Source organism: Lemur catta, chromosome 22 (assembly GCF_020740605.2).
Source record: "Lemur catta isolate mLemCat1 chromosome 22, mLemCat1.pri, whole genome shotgun sequence".
NCBI lineage: Eukaryota > Metazoa > Chordata > Mammalia > Primates > Lemuridae > Lemur > Lemur catta.
This window is the reverse complement of record NC_059149.1, coordinates 31,428,835-31,446,265: the sequence shown is the minus strand read 5'-3', so window position 1 is coordinate 31,446,265 and position 17,431 is coordinate 31,428,835. Positions and strand designations below refer to the sequence as shown.

The 17,431-nt window shown below is 46.7% G+C and overlaps 1 long non-coding RNA gene across 1 annotated transcript; it reads left to right on the top strand.

Annotated features, from left to right (window-relative positions):
• Window positions 1-12,154: 12,154 nt before the first annotated feature.
• On the top strand, window positions 12,155-16,224 carry LOC123626513. Its single transcript, XR_006730886.1, has 3 exons — window positions 12,155-12,235; window positions 12,587-12,672; window positions 16,155-16,224. It is a non-coding gene; the product is annotated as an uncharacterized LOC123626513 (long non-coding RNA).
• The last annotated feature ends 1,207 nt before the right edge of the window (window positions 16,225-17,431 follow it).

The window sequence follows — 17,431 nt, the reverse complement described above, 5'->3', positions numbered from 1 at the left end:
TGTGTTTAGGTATTTCCCTGGTTGATATATAAACTGAAGGTGATTCTTACACATGATATATCAAATAATAATTTTTTCTTTTTTGGGCCAGGAGCAGTGGCTCACGCTTATAATCCTACACAGTAGGAGGACGAGGTGGGTGGATTGTTTGAGCTCAGGAGTTTGGGACTGGCCTGAGCAAGAGCAAGACCCCATCTCTACTAAAAATAGAAAGAGACTGGATGGACAACTAAAGATATACAAAACAAATTAGCCGGCTATGGTAGCACATGCCTGTAGTCCCAGAAACTTGGCAGACTGAGGCAGAAGGATGGCTTGAGCCCAGGAGTTTGAGGTTGCCGTGAGCTACGCTGATGCCATGGCACTCCAGCCTGGGCAACACAACGAGACTCTATCTCAAAACAAAGAAAGAAAAAAAGAATGTTTTTTGCCTTTTGAAAAATCACATCATCCATTTTTTCTACTATTAGATATTACAAACTGCTGTGACTTTAAGGGTCTAGCTGGGCAAAGCCTTAGAAAATTTGCTAAGGGTGTCCACTGTGTGGACACTGACAGAATCCGAATAAAATCCCTGAGACACCAAACTCCTGCTGTGCACCTAAAAATGAAAGCAGAGTAGACTGCCAACAGCTGGGGTAGACTGCATGGGAGAGGGTAGCAGGCAGGACCACTCAGGGTCTGCAGGCCATGGCAGTCCTGTGCTGCTCAGGAGGAAGCGCTGCCCATACCCACCCTGGAGTCATCTCTGCTCTTTAGATCTGCCAAGGCTGGGAAACTGAGGGATAGTCTCAGAAGCAGTTCCAGAATAAGAAAACTGGAACCGAAGGGAAAGACACATTTTTCTCCCAGTTAGGGAAGGTGGTGAAGCGGGCCTGGTGGATTGGACTGTCAGGGAGAAAGGTGTATTTCCTGATTCGGGGTTAACGGTGATGACCTGGGAGCGTGTGGCTGCTGCAAAACACATGGTAAAACACATAGGAGTACTTACCATGAAGTAGCAGACCTTACACAGCAATGACGCTGGAGACTCTGAAGGCAGGACACAGAGGACTTTGCGCTGCAACAGCACGTTCCCTGGAAGGATGATACTCCCGTAAGGAAACTACATTTATGAACAACGACCTGAACACCCTGCCAGTGAAACAGAGATGACAACAAACTCCCTCACAGAGGCTGAGCAAGACCCACATCCAGCCAGAGTCTGATACCCCATTAGGGTGGAGAGACCACCGCTTGGACATCACACCCGTGGCCACCACGTCCTGGGCTTGGGGATCTCAATGTGGTGGAAAATGTGGGTTCCCCGTTTCCAAATATCCACACGGAGCCCCTCCCAGTTCTCTGAGGACTGGCCGCCCCTCAGCAGCCGGCTCCGGACAGGAAGGCGGTGCTCGTGGGGCTCGGACAGGAAGGTTTAACTCACCCTCGAGGCCTCATGTCTGAGTGGGGACGAGGAGGTCCCACTCGCTTCGGGTCTGAGGCAAGGCCGGCAGGCGCCAGGAAGGCGGCGCCTGAGGGGGCAAAGCTAACATGGCGGCACTGCGTCCTCTCACGGCACGTGCAATGCTGCGTACAAAGCCTCGTGAAAACCCGCAGGGCATGACGGGTGCTCCGCCCTCTGCCAGCCCGCACCGGCACTGAAGCCCTTGGTGCTCATAGGGCGGGGCCTACAGTGGCGAGCACTTCCTCCTGGCCTTGCTGGGGAACCAGTTAAATTCCAAGTTCAGCGTCTTCGGAGCCAGGATCTGCAAATTCAAACTCAGGTGGCCTCACTGTCCTGTGTCTTTCAGAAAAAAACGGGAAGGAGGGAACAATTAAGGGGAAAACATATGGAATGAAATAAGTGTAGATATAAACTTTACAACTGACATCAAAATTCATTCAAAATCATCCTCAGACTTCAACTGCAATGCAAAACTTTACAGATTCGGGGAAGAAACAAAGAAGAAAATTTACATGGCCTTGGGTTTGGTGATGGGTTTTAACACACAACAACAACAAAAAGAATCTGATCCACAACAGAAAAAATAATACCATGGCTGTTATAATGTTCAATATTTATACTCTGTGAAAGAGCAAGTTCAGAGAATAAAAAGACAAGCCAAAGAATGATAAGAAATATGTGCAAGATACATACTGAAGGAATAATTCACATTCTACATATAAAAAGAAGTCTTAAAACTCAACAAGAGTTTTAACACCCCGATTAAAAAGGGGTACATATCTCAACACACACCTGACCAAAGAAGATACATACATGGCAAAGAATCATACAAAGAGATGCTCAGCATCACATATCGTTAGGGAATAGCAGATTACAGCAGCAATGAGATACCACAGCACGCCTGCTAGAATGAATAAACTCTTTAAAAAAAAAAAAAAAGGACAAACCATTGCTGGAGGAAGGGCAGGAATTCTCATTCATTGCTGGTAGAATGCATAATGGTATACAGTCACTTTGGAAGCCAGTGTAGAAGACTAGAATATGTCACTCCAAGATATAGCTCTTTTTATCATTGTTAGTATTTTGGACAGGGTCTCTGTCACCCAGGCGGGAGTGCAGTGGCACGAACGCAGATCACTGCCACCTTGAACTTCCAGGCTGAAGTGATCCTCAGCCTCTCAAGTAGCTGGGATTACAGGCATGAGCTACCACTGCCAAATAACTTTGTATGTGTGTGTACAGATGGGTCCTTGCTGTATTGCCCCAGCTAAGTCTTGAACTCCTGGGCTCCATGGAGCCTCCTGCCTTGGGCTCCCAAAATGTTGGGATCATAGGCATGAGCCAACATGCCCAGCCCAATGTAAGCATTATTTTGAGCTGATAATTTTGAAACACTGCACACCCAGGAGAAGCGCTGAAAACAGGCCAGAAGTTACCTTTTTGTCATGGAAATTTACATCTGTGAAGGAGACCTACTTCCATTTGTAAAGGTGTCTCCCTCTCATACCAAGAAGAGAAGAATGACTATATCATGAGGGATTCTTAGCAATGCGGAAGGCAGGCACCACTTAAGTCTGAACAACAATGCTTGCTCTTGCTTACCTTGCTTTTCCTGGTTACCTCCTCAGTACTGACCCCCATGATACCCATTCTTTCTTTGTTTCACTTGAAGATAGTATGCAAGCCTGAACTCAGAGCCACCTCTTGGTGATTTAGTCATTTTTCCTGGCTGTTTCCTCCCACGCATACATAAAGAAAGCATTACTAAATTATACTAGTGAAAGCATGGTAATGTAAATTAAAATAAAACCCTAAGCCCCGTGCCAACTGAATGGACCCCTCTTAGCCAGGCAAACCTCAGAGAAACCTTACAACTGAGTTCCAGGACTTTAGATACAAATGACCAGCATTTATGTTAGGAAAAAAATAAACATAGATCATAAGACTAACAAAACAGAATCCTTGTGACCAAAAGATACTGAATTATTAACAGGACCCAACCCCAACTCTAACACTAACCCTAACTGTAAAAACCCTAAGCTCTAACCACAGCTTTTGCCACTAAGATCAGGGACAAAGCAGAGATGCTCACTTTCACCTCTGCATACAACATTATACTGAAAAACAAATCTGGAAGTAAGACATTACATGACATCAAATTATATTACAAGGCTACAGGAACCCAAACACCATGGTACTGGTGTAAAAAACTGAGACTAATCCAAGAGAACAAAATAAAGAACCCAGACATTAAACCATCTACCTAGCACCAACTAACTGATTTTTGACAAAGCACAAAACATGCACTGAGGAAAGGAAGCCCTATTCAATAAACAGCGCTGGGAAAATTGGATATCCATATGCAGAAAAAGGAAACAGGGTACCTCTCTCACTATATACAAAAATCAATTCAAGGTGCATTGAAGAGTTAAATGAAAAGTATGAAACCATAAAAATTCTAGGGAAAAAGTAGGCAAACCTTTTTAGACATCAGCCAAGTCAAAGAATTTATGACTAAGACCCCAAAGCCAAATATAGCAACAACAAAAATAAATCAACAGGACTTAATTAAATTAGGAAACTTGTGCACAGCAAAGGATATAATCAAAGCAGTGAATACACAGCCTACGGAATGGGCCAAAATATTTGCAACTATGCATCTGACAAAAGACTGATATCCAGAATATGCAAAGACCCAAACAAATCAGCAAGAAAAAAGTAAACATCCTCATCAAAAAGTGGGCAAAAGACCAGAAGTTTTTGAAAAGAAGATAGACAAACTGCCAAAAAACATGAAAAACTGCTAAACATTGTTAATCATGGAGAAATGCAAATTAAAACTACCATAAGGAAGCGCCTTGCCCCAATCACAATGGCCATTATTAAAAAGACAAAAAACATGGCCAGGCGTGGTGGCTCACTCCTGTAATCCTAGCACTCCGGAAGGCCGAGGCGGGTGGATCGCTCGAGGTCAGGAGTTCGAGACCAGCCTGAGCAAGAGCGAGACCCCGTCTCTACTAAAAATAGAAGGAAATTATCTGGACAACTAAAAATATATAGAGAAAAAATTAGCCGGGCATAGTGGCACATGCCTGTAGTCCCAGCTACTCGGGAGGCTGACACAGTAAGATTGCATAAGCCCAGGAGTTTGAGGTTGCTGTGAGCTAGGCTGACGCCACGGCAATCACGCCAGCCTGGGCAACAAAGAGAGACTCTGCCTCAAAAAAAAAAAAAAAAACCACAAAAAACAACAGATGCTGCCACAGATGCATAGAGAAAGGAATGCTGATGCACTGGTCAGTCTACAAAATAGTAGAACCTCTATGGAAAACATTATGGAGACTCCTCAAAGAAAGAAATGTAGACCTACCATTCAATCCAGCAATCCCACTCCTGGGTATCTAGCCAAAGGAAATGAAGTCATTTTATCCAAAAGACACCAGCACTCAAATGTTGAGCACAGCACACTTCACAGTTGCAAAGATGTGGAATCAACTTAAGTGCCATTAAATTCATAAGGGGACAAAAATGTGTGTGGGTGTGTGTACACACACACACACAAATACATGTATAAATATCACAGTGTGCTACTCAGCCATGAAAAGGAATGAAATACCAGCCTGAACAAGAGTGAGACCCAGTCTCTAAAAAAATAAAAATATTAGCTGGGGAATGTGGCATGTACCTGTAGTCCCAGCTACTCAGGAGGCTAAGACAGGAGGATCAGTTGAGCCCAGAGGATCACTTGAGCTTCCAGTGAGCTATGATCATGCCACTGCACTCCATCACGGCCACTAGAGGGAGACCCTACCTCAAAAAACAAAAGAGAATGAAATAATGTCACTTGCAGCAATGTGAGGGGAACTGGAGACCATTACCCTAAATGAACTATCTCGGGAATGGAAAACAAAACACCCTATGTTCTCACAAATAAGTGGGAGCTACTACGTGGATACACAGAGGCACATGGCAATATAAAGGACATGAAAACCTAGAAGGGGGAGGAATGGACAGTGGGTGTAGAATAAAAACTTGCCCACATGAACACTATATTCTGATGACGGACACACCACCACCTCTGACTTCAGCACTACACACATAGCCATGTAACAAAAATACTTGTACCACCTTAATTAGTATTTTGAAAGAAAAAAATAAGATTGCACTGACAGTTCTATACAGAACAATTAGAGAAGAATGGGAAATAAAAATGCATCCATACATGAATGGAAAGTAAATCTATTCACAGATTCCAAATCACATCACCTTAAATATAGAAAATCCCAAAGAATTCAAAAAATTTATTTGAACCAGCAAACAAAAACGGATAGGTAACAGAACAACTTTTCACTACACAGAAATCCGTTTTATTTCTGTACTCTGGTGATCAAGAACATGGAAATGAAATTAAGACAAAAATTCCATTTGAATTATATCAACAAAAATAACCCACTCGAGAAAAAAATTAACAAATGTGCAAGACCTGTATGTGGAAAACTACAAAACATTATTGAAAAAAGCTAAAGAAAATCTAAACAAATGTCAAGACACTCCATGTTCATCGACTGGAGACTTAATATGTTTCAAGATGGCCATACAGCACAGGTGATCTCAAACCCAATGCAATCCCTACAAAAATCCAAAAAGGCCTCTCGGCAAAAAGGGACAAACTGATCCTAACATTAAAATGGAATTTTAAGGGCATAGAAATAACCAAAACCTTCTTGAAAAAGAAAGACAAACATGGAGGTTCACACTTCCCGATATTGAATGTTAAATTTTACTGCAAAGCAACAACAATCAAAATAGGATGATACTGGCATGAAGGTACGCACATAGATCAATGAAATTGAACTGAGGGTCCAGATATAAATTCATACCTCTATGGTCAATTGATTGTGTACAAGCCCTGAGGTCCCTAAATTCCACAAGCAATGTCAGACAACTATCCACACGCACAGGAATGAAACTGTACCCTGACAGCATACCAATCAGAAAAATTGACCTCAAAATGGTCCACAGGCCTAAATGTAAAAGGTGAAAACATAAACCCTAGAAGAAAACATGGAGATAAACTTTCATAACGTTGGGCATAAGAATGGGTTCTTTGATCTGACACCACAAGCACAGCCATTAAAGAAAAATTTCCTCAAAATTAAAAACCTTTGGAAATCCAAAGACACCACCCAGAAAGATGACAACTGACAGAAGCACGTTATATATCTGATGAGAATCTCCTATCCAGTATATATAAGTAGCTTTTAAGACTGAACAGGAAAAAGTCAAACAACCAAATAACAACATGGATAAAGAGCCTAAAATTCACACTACACACACACACACACACACACACACACACACACACACACACACACAAAATAACAAATTGGCCAAAAAGCACATAAGAAGATATTACACGTTATTAGTTATTATGGTAATTCAAATTCCAACAACAATGACATAACCACTCACACACGCTTGAAAGGCTATTGTTAAAAAAAATTAAAGATATCTGTCAGCAAGGATACAGAAAACCTGGATACCCTTAAACACTGCTTGTAGAAATATAAAATGGTACAGCCTGTGTGTAAACTAGTTGAATCTTCCCTCAAAAATTTACATGCAGAATTACCATAGCTCAACAATTCCATTCCAAGGTACATACTCCAAAGGTTAGAAAACAAGTGTTCAAACAAGAACTTGTACATGAATATTTATAACAGCCCTGTTCACAATAGCTGAAAGGTGCAAACAACCCAAACGTCCATCAACAGATGGATGGATAAGCAAAATTAGGTATATCATAACCTGATATATTATTCAGCCATAAAAAGGAAAGAGAAAACTGAAAGGGAGCAGCTGTTATGGGCACAATATGGCAGTACCTCAAAAATTAAGCATGGAATTCACTTACAACACAGTGATTCCACTTCTGGGTATATACTGAAAAGAACTGAAAACAGGGACTTGAACACCCATGTTCATGGCAGCATTATTCACTGTGCCAAAAGGTGGAAGCAACACAAGTGTCCATTGACAGATGAGTAGAAAAATAAAATGTGGTCCACCCACACAATGAAATATAATTCAGCCTTAAAAATGAGGAAATTCTGACAAACGCAACAACATTGTGCTAAGTGAACCAACCCAGGCACACGACAAATAGAGTATGCTCTACTTATGAGGTAGCTGGAGTAGTTTTCAGGGGCTGGGGGAAGAGAAAATATGAAGTAAGTGTTTAACAAGTACAGGGTTCCACTTGGGGATGATGAAAGAAATTCTGGAGATGAATGGCAGTCACAGTTACAAAAAAACATGGACGTGGTTCGTGCCACTGAAGTGTGCACTTAAGAATGGTGAATGCTGGCCCGGCGAGGTGGCTGAGGCCTGTAATCCTAGCCCTCTGGGAGGCCGAGGTGGGTGGATCGCTCGAGGTCAGGAGTTCAAGACCAGCCTGAATGAGACCCCGTCTCTACTAAATATAGGAAGAAATTATCTGGCCAAGTAAAAAAAATACATATAGCAAAAAATTAGCCGGGCATGGAGGCGCATGTCTGTAGTCCCAGCTACTGGGGAGGCTGAGGCAGTAGGATCCGCTTAAGCCCAGGAGTTTGAGGTTGCTGTGAGCTACGCTGATGCCATGGCACTCACTCTAGTCCAGGCAACAAAGTGAGACCCTGTCTCAAAAAAAAAAAAAAAAAAAAAGAATGGTGAATGCTGTAGTTACTCATACAGAAAAAAGGAATGAAGTAATGATGTATATCACAACATGGATGAACCTTGAAAACATCCTAAGTGAAAGAAATCAGACACAAAAGCCCACATATTATGATTCCTCTTGTATGAAATGTCCAGAGCAAGCAAATCCACGGTGATGAAAAATAGATTAGTGCTTGCCAGGGACTTGGGGGACAGGGAAAGGAAAGTGACTTTGTAACGGGCTTAGAGTTTCCTTCAGAGGAAGAAAAAAACCATCTGTAACTATTAATAAATAGATGGTTGCACAACACGGGCAATGTACGACCCTCCATTGAATTATATATTCACAAGTGTTAAAATGGTGAAATTTTAAAAAGTGCTTTCAAATATTTATATACATTGTCATAATATGGACTAGGATTTTATCACTTAACTATATCGATTGGTGATGTAAACATAAGTGTGCAAACCTGAGATACCTTGCAACTGGTGCGCATGCACATGTGCACACACACGGCTAGAGAATTACAGTAAGGTAATATGTGGTTCAATAAACTCTTATAAAATATCCATGATCAATTGAGTCATTTGCCTTTCATTTGGCAGGGAGATTTAATTTTTCTTTACTAATTATCCCAAATATAAATCCTGTATTTAGCTATTTCCTTGGTTTATATATAAATCAAAGGTGATTCTTACACACGATATAACAAATAATAATTTTTGGGGGGGGGCCAGGAGCAGTGGCTCACGCCTACAATCCTAGGCTCTGGGATGTCGAGATGGGTGGATCCTTTGAGCTCAGGGGTTCAGGACCGGCCTGAGCAAGAGCCAGACTCCATCTCTACTAAAAATAGTAAGAGACTAGCTGGACAACTGAAAATATATAGAAAAAATTAGCAGGGTATGGTAATGCATGCCTGTAGCCCCAGATACTTGGGAGGCTGAGGCAGAAGGATGGCTTGAGCCCAGGAGTTTGAGGTCTCTGTGAGCTAGGCTGACACCATGGCACCCCAGCCTGGGCAACACAGTGAGACTGTCTCAAAAGAAAGAAGAAAAGAAAGGTTTTGTGCTTTGAAAAATCGCATCATCCACTTTTTCTACTGTTAGATATTACAAACTGCTGTGACTTTAAGGGTCTAGCTGGGCAAAGCCTTAGAAAATTTGCTAACGGTGTCCAATGTGTGGACAGGTTGACGGAACCCTAATAAAACCCCTGAGATACCAAAAGCCTGCTGTGCACCTAAAAATGAAAGCAGAGTAGACTGCCAACAGCTGGGGTAGACTGCATGGGAGAGGGTAGCAGACAGGACCGCTCAGGGTCTACAGGCCATGGCAGTCCTGTCCTACTCAGGAAAAAGTGCTGCCCACACCCACCTTGGAGTTATCTCTGCTCTTTAGATCTGCCAAGGCTAGGAAACTGAGGGATAGTCTCAGAAACAGTTCCAGAAAAAGAAAACTGGAACTGAAGGGAAACACACACTTTTCTCCCAGTTGGGGAAGGCGGTGAAGTAGGCCTGGTGGATTGGACTGTCAGGGAGAAAGGTGTATTTCCTGATTCGGGGTTAAAGAGGATGACCTGGGAGTGTGTGGCTGCTGCGAAACACATGGTAAAACACATAGGAGTACTTACCATGAAGTAGCAGACCTCACACAGCAATGACGCTGGAGACTCTAAAGGCAAGGCATAGAGGACTTTGTGCTGTGATGGCACGTTCCCTGGAAGGATGAAATTCCTGTAAGGAAACTACATTTATGAACAACGACTTGAACAGCCTGCCCGTAAAACAGAGATGACAACGAACTCCCTCACAGAGTCTGATACCCCATTAGGGTGGAGAGGCCACTGCGTGGACGTCACAACCGTGGCCACCACGTCCTGGGCATGGGGGACCACAGTGTGGTGGAAACTGTGCGTTCCCCGTTTCCAAATGTCCACACGGAGCCCCTCCCGCGTCTCTGAGGACCGGATGCCCCTCAGCAGGCGGCTGCGGACAGGAAGGCGGCTGCGGCCAGGAAGGCGGTGCCTGTGGGGCTCAGACAGGAAGGTTGAACTCACCCTGGGGGCCTCAAGTCTGAGAGAGGACCAAGAGGTCGCACTCCCTTCGGGTCTGAGGCCAGGCAGGCAGGCGCCAGGGAGGTGGCGCCTGCGGGGGTAAAGCTAACATGGCGGCACTGCGTCCTCTCACGGCACGTGAAATGCTGCGTACAAAGCCTCGTGCAAAGCCGCAGGGCATGACGGGTGCTCCGCCCCCTGCCATCCCGCCCCACCTGTGAGCAGAGGTATGCGCCAGCTGAGACTCTGCCCTGTGTCAGGAGCCCCCCACTCCTGTTGGGAGCTGGGTTCTGGTGCAGACGGGGGCGGGGATGGAGAGAACTCCCAGCAGGCCCCCGGGGCCTTTTCCCCTTTGTTCCCTGCACTGCAGTGTGTGTGTGTAGGGCCCTGTCTCCCTCCCTGGAAACTACACCGCCTCCTCATTGTCATGTAGGGGCTGAGCCTAGAGACCGGCTGCCCCCCAGGTGGATGGGACTTGGGGATATCTACATGGGACATGCACACCGGGGGTCTGACGGTGGGGTCCCACCAAGGCACTCGCCCTATCCTGGGAGGATCAATGTGCCCCCCGCCTGCCCACTCCATGGTCAGCCTGTCACCCTTGACAGTTTTTAGGGGCCAGAGACCTCTCCTGGGGGGCTATGGTCCCGACCCGCAGGGAGCCACTCCTGTTGTGGGTGGGGGTGGAGCTGCCCGGTGCTAAGTCTCTGGGGGCTTTTGGGGACACCTATGGCAGCATAAGCCCACCTCCAGCCCCCAGCCCAGAAGGACCCTCAGCCCCCAAGAACCTCTGCTCCTTCAGGGGCTCATCCCAATACGCCTGGGTGACCTGAGGACCTGGGCCCCGCATACGCTATTGGGCTGATGGGCACGTGTGCACCACGGATGCAGGCATGGGGCCAGCGGGGCCTGGGCCTGAGGCCCTGGGACGCGGGTGGGTGAGCCTGGGCCCTGGCGCTCAGGGGCCTGCAGTACAGTATTATTACGGCACCAAGGACGTCAGCACCGGCGGCCTCTGCGTCTGCCATGGCCACGCGGATGTCTGCAATGTCAAGGACCCTTCGGACCCTCTCAGGAAAGGCCGTTTCAGGTGAGGCCCTTTCAGGTGAGGCTGCTTTCAGCTGGGGCCCCCCCTCAGGTGAAGACCTTTTCAGGTAAGGCCCTGTTAGCTAGGTCCCTCCAGCTGAGGCCCTGTCAGGTGAGGCCCCTTTCAGTCCTTTTCAGGTAAGGCCCCTTCAACTTTGGCTGCTTTCAGGTGAGTCGCCTCTCCGATGAGGCTCCTTTAGGTGAAGCCTCTCAGTAGCTACTTCAACTGAGGCACTCACAGCTGAGGCCCCTTTAAGCTGAGGTCCTTCCCAGGTGAGGCCCCTCTCAGTTGGGGACCCTGTCAGGTGATGTCCTTTTCAGCTGAGGGACGCTCTCAGCCGAGACCCTTTTCAGCGGAAGCCCTTTCAGCTGAGGGGCCTCTCAGGTGAGGGGCCTCTGAGAAGAGAAGAGGCCCCTTACAGGTGAGGCCCTTTCAGCTGAGGACTCCCCCCCAGGTGAGGCTCCTCTCAGGCGAGACCCACTCACCTGAGAACACTTTCAGTGCAGGTCCCTGTATGGTGAGTCCGCTTTAGGTGAGGTCCTTTCAGCTGAGGGCCCTTTAAGCAGAGGCCCCTCCCAGGGGCCTCCCCGTTTTTCTGAAAGTCACAGGACAGTGAGCCCATCTGAGTTTGAATTTCCAAATCCTGGCTCCAAAGATGCTGAACTCGGATTTTAACTGGTTCCCCAGCAAGGCCAGGAGGGAGTGCTCTCCACCGTTCCCCGCCCCATGAGCACCTAGGGCTGCAGGGGAAGTGCGGGCTGACAGGGGGCGGCACGACCGTCATGCCCCGCGGCTTTGCACGCAGCGTTGCACGTGGCGTGAGAGGACGCAACGCCGCCATGTTAGCCTCGCCCAGCAGGCGCCGGTTCCCTGCTGCCTGCCGGCCTTGCCTCAGACTTGAGCGAGTGCGACCTCCTTGTCCTCACTCAGACGTGAGGCCCCGAGGGTGACTTCAACCTTCCTGTCCGAGCCCCATGAGCACCGCCTTCCTGTCTGCAGCCGCCTGCTGAGGGGCGGCCGGTCCTCAGAGAACCGGGAGGGGCTCCGTGTGGACATTTGGAAACGAGGAACGCACAGTTTCCACGGCACTGAGGTCCCCCATGCCCAGGACGTGGTGGCCACGGGTGTGACGTCCACGCGGTGGCCTCTCCACCCTAATGTGGTATCAGACTCTGAGCTGGACGTGGGTTTGGCTCAGCCTCTGTGAGGGAGTTCGTTGTCATCTCTGTTTTACTGGCAGGGTGTTCAGGTGGTTGTTCATAAATGTAGTTTCCTTATACTAATTTCATCCTTCCAGGGAACATGCCATCACAGCACAAAGTCCTCTGTGGCCTGCCTTCAGAGTCACCAGGGTCATTGCTGTGTGAGGTCTGCTACTTCATGGTAAGTACTCCCGTGTGTTTTACCATGTGTTTCACAGCAGCCACACACTCCCAGGTCATCCCCTTTAACCCCAAATCAGGAAATACACCTTTCTCCCTGACAGTCCAATCCACCAGGCCAGCTTCACTGCCATCCCCAACTGGGAGAAAAATGTGTCTTTCCCTTCGGTTCCAGTTTTCTTTTTCTGGAACTGTTTCTGAAACTATCCCTCAGTTTCTCAGCCTTGGCAGATCTAAAGAGCAGAGATGACTCCAAGATGGGTGTGGGCAGGGTTTCCTCCTGAGCAGCACAGGACTGGCCATGGCCTGCAGACCCTGGGTGGTCCTGCCTGCTACCCTCTCCCATGCAGTCTACCCCAGCTGCCTGCAGTCTACTCTGCTTTCATTTTTAGGTGCACAGAAGGCTTTTGGTGTCTCGGGTCTTTTGTTCATGTTCTGTCAACCTGTCCACACATTGGACACCCTTAGCGAATTTTCTAAGGCTTTGCCCAGCTACACCTTTAAAGTCACAGCAGTTTGTAATATCTAACAGTAGAAAAAGTGGATGATGTGATTTTTCAAAAGACAAAAAGATTTCTCTTTTTCTTTCTCTCTTTTGAGACAGATTCTCACTGTGATGCCCGGGCTGGAGTGCCATGGCATCAGCCTAGCTCACAGAAACCTCAAAATCCTGGGCTCAAGCCGTCCTTCTGCCTCAGCCTCCCAAGTATCTGGGGCTACAGGCATGCGCTACCATAGCTGGCTAATTTTTTCTATATATTTTTAGTTGCCCAGCTAGTCTCTTACTATTTTTAGTAGAGATGGGGTCTCGCTCTTGCTCAGGCCGATCCCGAACTCCTGAGCTCAAACGATTTTCCCACCTTGCCCTCCCAGAGTGTAGGATTATATGCATGAGCCACCACTCCCAGACCCCCCCTAAAAATTATTATTTGATATATCGTGTGTAAGAATCACATTCGATTTGTATATAAACCATGGAAATAGTACCTAAACACAGGGTTTATATTTGGGATAATTGGGAAAGAAAAATTAAATCTCACTGCCAAATGAAAAGCAAATGACTCAGTTCATCATGGAAATTTCATAAGAGTTTACTGAACCACATATTACCTTACTGTAATTCTCTAGCCCTATGTGTGTGCACAGCAGTTGGAAGGTATCTCAGGTTTGCACATTTATGTTTACATCACCAATCGATATAGTTAAGTGATAAAGTCCTAGTCCATATTATGACAATGTATATAAATATTTGAAAGCACCTTTGAAAATTTCACCATTTTTACCACTTGTGAATATATAATTCAATGGAGTGTCGTACATTGCCCGTGTTGTGCAACCATCTATTTATTAATAGTTACAGATGTTTTTTCTTCCTCTGAAGGAAACTCAAAGCCCGTTACGAAGTCACTTTCCTTTCCCTGTCCCCCAAGTCCCTGGCAAGCACTAATATATTTCTCATCTCCGTGGATTTGCCTGCTCTGGACATTTTATATAAATGGACTCAGGGCAAACGTCATGTAGGACGTTTTTGAGGTTCATCCATGTTGTAATATACATCAGTACTTCATTCCTTTTTTCTGTATGATTAAATACATACAGCATTCACCATTCTTAAGTGCACACTTCAGTGGCATGAACCACATGAACATTGTTGCATAACCATCACCTCCATCCATCTCCAGAATTTTTTTCTTCTTCCCCAAGTGGAACCCTGTACTTGTTAAACGCCCACTTCATATTTTCTCTAGTCCTAGCCCCTGGAAACTACTCCAGCTACCTCATAAGTAGACCATACTGTATTTGTTGTTGTATGCCTGGGTTGTTTCACTTAGCACGATGTTGTTATGTATGTCAGAATTTCCTCATTTTTAAGGCTGAATTATATTTCATTGTGTGGATGGACCACATTTTATTGTTCTTTCTTTTTTTTTTTTTTGAGACAGAGTCTCACTTTGTTGCCCAGGCTAGAGTGCCGTTGTGTCAGCCTAGCTCACAGCAACCTCAAACTCCTGGACTTAAGTGATCCCACTGCCTCAGCCTCCCAAGTAGCTGGGACTACAGGCATGTGCCACCATGCCCGGCTAATTTTTTCTATATATATATTTTTTAGTTGTCCAGATAATTTTTATTTCTATTTTTACTAGAGACAGGGTCTCACTCAGGCTGGCCTCAAACTCCTGACCTCGAACGATCCACCCGCCTTGGCCTCCCAGAGGGCTAGTATTACAGGCATGAGCCATCGCGCCCAGCCACATTTTATTTTTCTACTCATCTGTCAGTGGACACTTGTGTTGCCTCCACCTTTTGGGACAGTGAATAATGCTGCCATGAACGTGGGTGTTCAAGTCCCTGTTTTCAGTTCTTTTCAGTATATACCCAGAAGTGGAATCACTGTGTTGTAAGTGAATTCCATGCTTAATTTTTGAGGTACTGCCATATTGTGCCCATAACAGCTGCTCCCTTTCAGTTTTCTCTTTCCTTTTTATGGCTGAATAATATATCAGGTTATGATATACCTAATTTTGCTTATCCATCCATCTGTTGATGGACGTTTGGGTTGTTTGCACCTTTCAGCTATTGTGAACAGGGCTGTTATAAATATTCATGTACAAGTTCTTGTTTGAACACTTGTTTTCTAACCTTTGGAGTATGTACCTTGGAATGGAATTGTTGAGCTATGGTAATTCTGCACGTAAATTTTTGAGGGAAGATTCAACTAGTTTACACACAGGCTGTACCATTTTATATTTCTACAGGCAGTGTTTAAGGGTATCCAGGTTTTCTGCGTCCTTGCCAACAGATATCTTCAGTTGTTTCCAACAGTAACCTTTCTAGTGTGTGTGAGTGGGTATGTCATTGTGGTTGGAATTTGAATTTCGGACGACCTGTGTCCTGTGCGTGGACTCTGAACAGGGCCCGTTGCTTCTGTCAGGATGACCTGTGACCCTGGCCTGGAATCTGAGCAGTCACAGTTGGTGCAGTCTGTGAGGACAACCTGTGACCTGTGACCTTGGTGCAGAGTCTGCATAGTCACAGTCTCTGCTGTCTGTCAGGAAGTGACCAGGAGGCAGGGGGCCCCACTCTCAACCATGGGGTGCACACCCTTGCACATCCCAGGCTGCTCCCTTGCCCAGGGCACCTGCAGTGACACAGGACTGTGTGAGGTGGGGATGGGCCTGGGGCTGCGTGCAGGTTGCTCTTCTGAATTCAAGTGAAGTTTGGGGAAGACACTTTTATACAAAACATGAGAGGAGCCATTTTACCTACAGTTTTTGAAGTTTTTAATGCAACTCACCTCCCTCAGTACAGAACATAGGGTAGATGTAGCCACATTACAGATGGGCGAGCTCAGGGGAGCTCAGAGGAGTGAGACTTCAGGGTGGGAGACAGGAGCCTCTATGTGTCCAGAAATGACTGAGGTACCCTATGTGGGCAGAGAGAGCCAACCCTGGTTTCCTACCACCTTCCTCTTGCCTCCCACAGCTCCCACTGGAACAGCCTCCTGGCCCACAGCAGCAAGGGCTCTGGCCATCACACATGTGCTTGACACCTGATAATGAGGAAGAGATGGGCAATGGCAGCTCTTCCCTTCCAGGTCAGCGCAGGAATTCCAGTGGCCCTCCGCTCATCACTGAGTCCTGTCTCCACCCAGGGATGTCCAGGAGCCAGGAAGAAAAAGCCTTCTTAGATGCCCTGCCCAGTGAGATCCTGATCGCTTCCAGAAAAGGAAGAAAGACATGCATTGAGGTAACCTAGTGGCAATCACAGTGGACCACAAATTGGGACTCCTGGGAGAGTCCCCAGAAGATCTGTGGTCTGTAGGCCAGGCACCCCAGGTATTTAGGCAACCTGGGACATCCCACACATGAACCCTGGTCCATGGGCCACTTCTGCCAAGGTGATTTAGGAAACCTGATACATCACACAGATAAGCCCTGGTCTGTACACCAGTCCCCCCCAGGGATTTAGGGAACCTCGGACAGCCTAGAGATGAGCCCTGGTCTGTACACAGGTACCCTCAGGGATTTAGGGAACCTGGAACAGCCCACAGATCAGCTCTGGTTTGTAGACCAGTCCCACCAGGGATTTAGGGAACCTGGGACAGCCCACAGATGAGCCCTAGTTTTTAGATCACTCCACCCACCTTGTAGGGACCTGGGACATCCCATAGATGAGTCCTGGTCTTTATGTCAGTCCACCCTGGGATATAGGGAACCTGGGAGAACTCTGTTCTGTAGGCTAGTCCCCCCAGGGATTTAGGGAAGCTGGGACATCCCACAGATCATCCCTGGTCTCTAGGCCAATCTTCCAAGGGATTTAGGGAGCCTGGGACATACCAGAGATGAGCTCTGGTCTGTAGGCTAGTCCCACCAGGGATTTAGGGAACCTGGTACAGCCCAGAGATGAACCTGGTCTGTAGGAAAATCCCCACCCCTGGAATTTAGGGAATATTGGACAGCCCACAGATGAGCCCTGGTCTGTAGTCCAGTCCCCCTAAGGGATTTACGGAACCTGTGACAGTCCACAGATGAGCCCTGGTCTGTAGACCAGGCCCTAAAGCAATTTAGGGAATATGGGACATCCCACAGATGATCCCTGGTTTGTAGGGCAGTCCTCCCAAGAATTTGGGGAACTTGGGATTTCCCACAGTTGACCCCTGGTCTGTAGACATTCCCTCAGTGATTTCGGCAACCTGGGACACACCACAGATGAGCCCTGGTCTCTTGACCAGTCTCCTCAGGGACACAGGGAACCTGTGA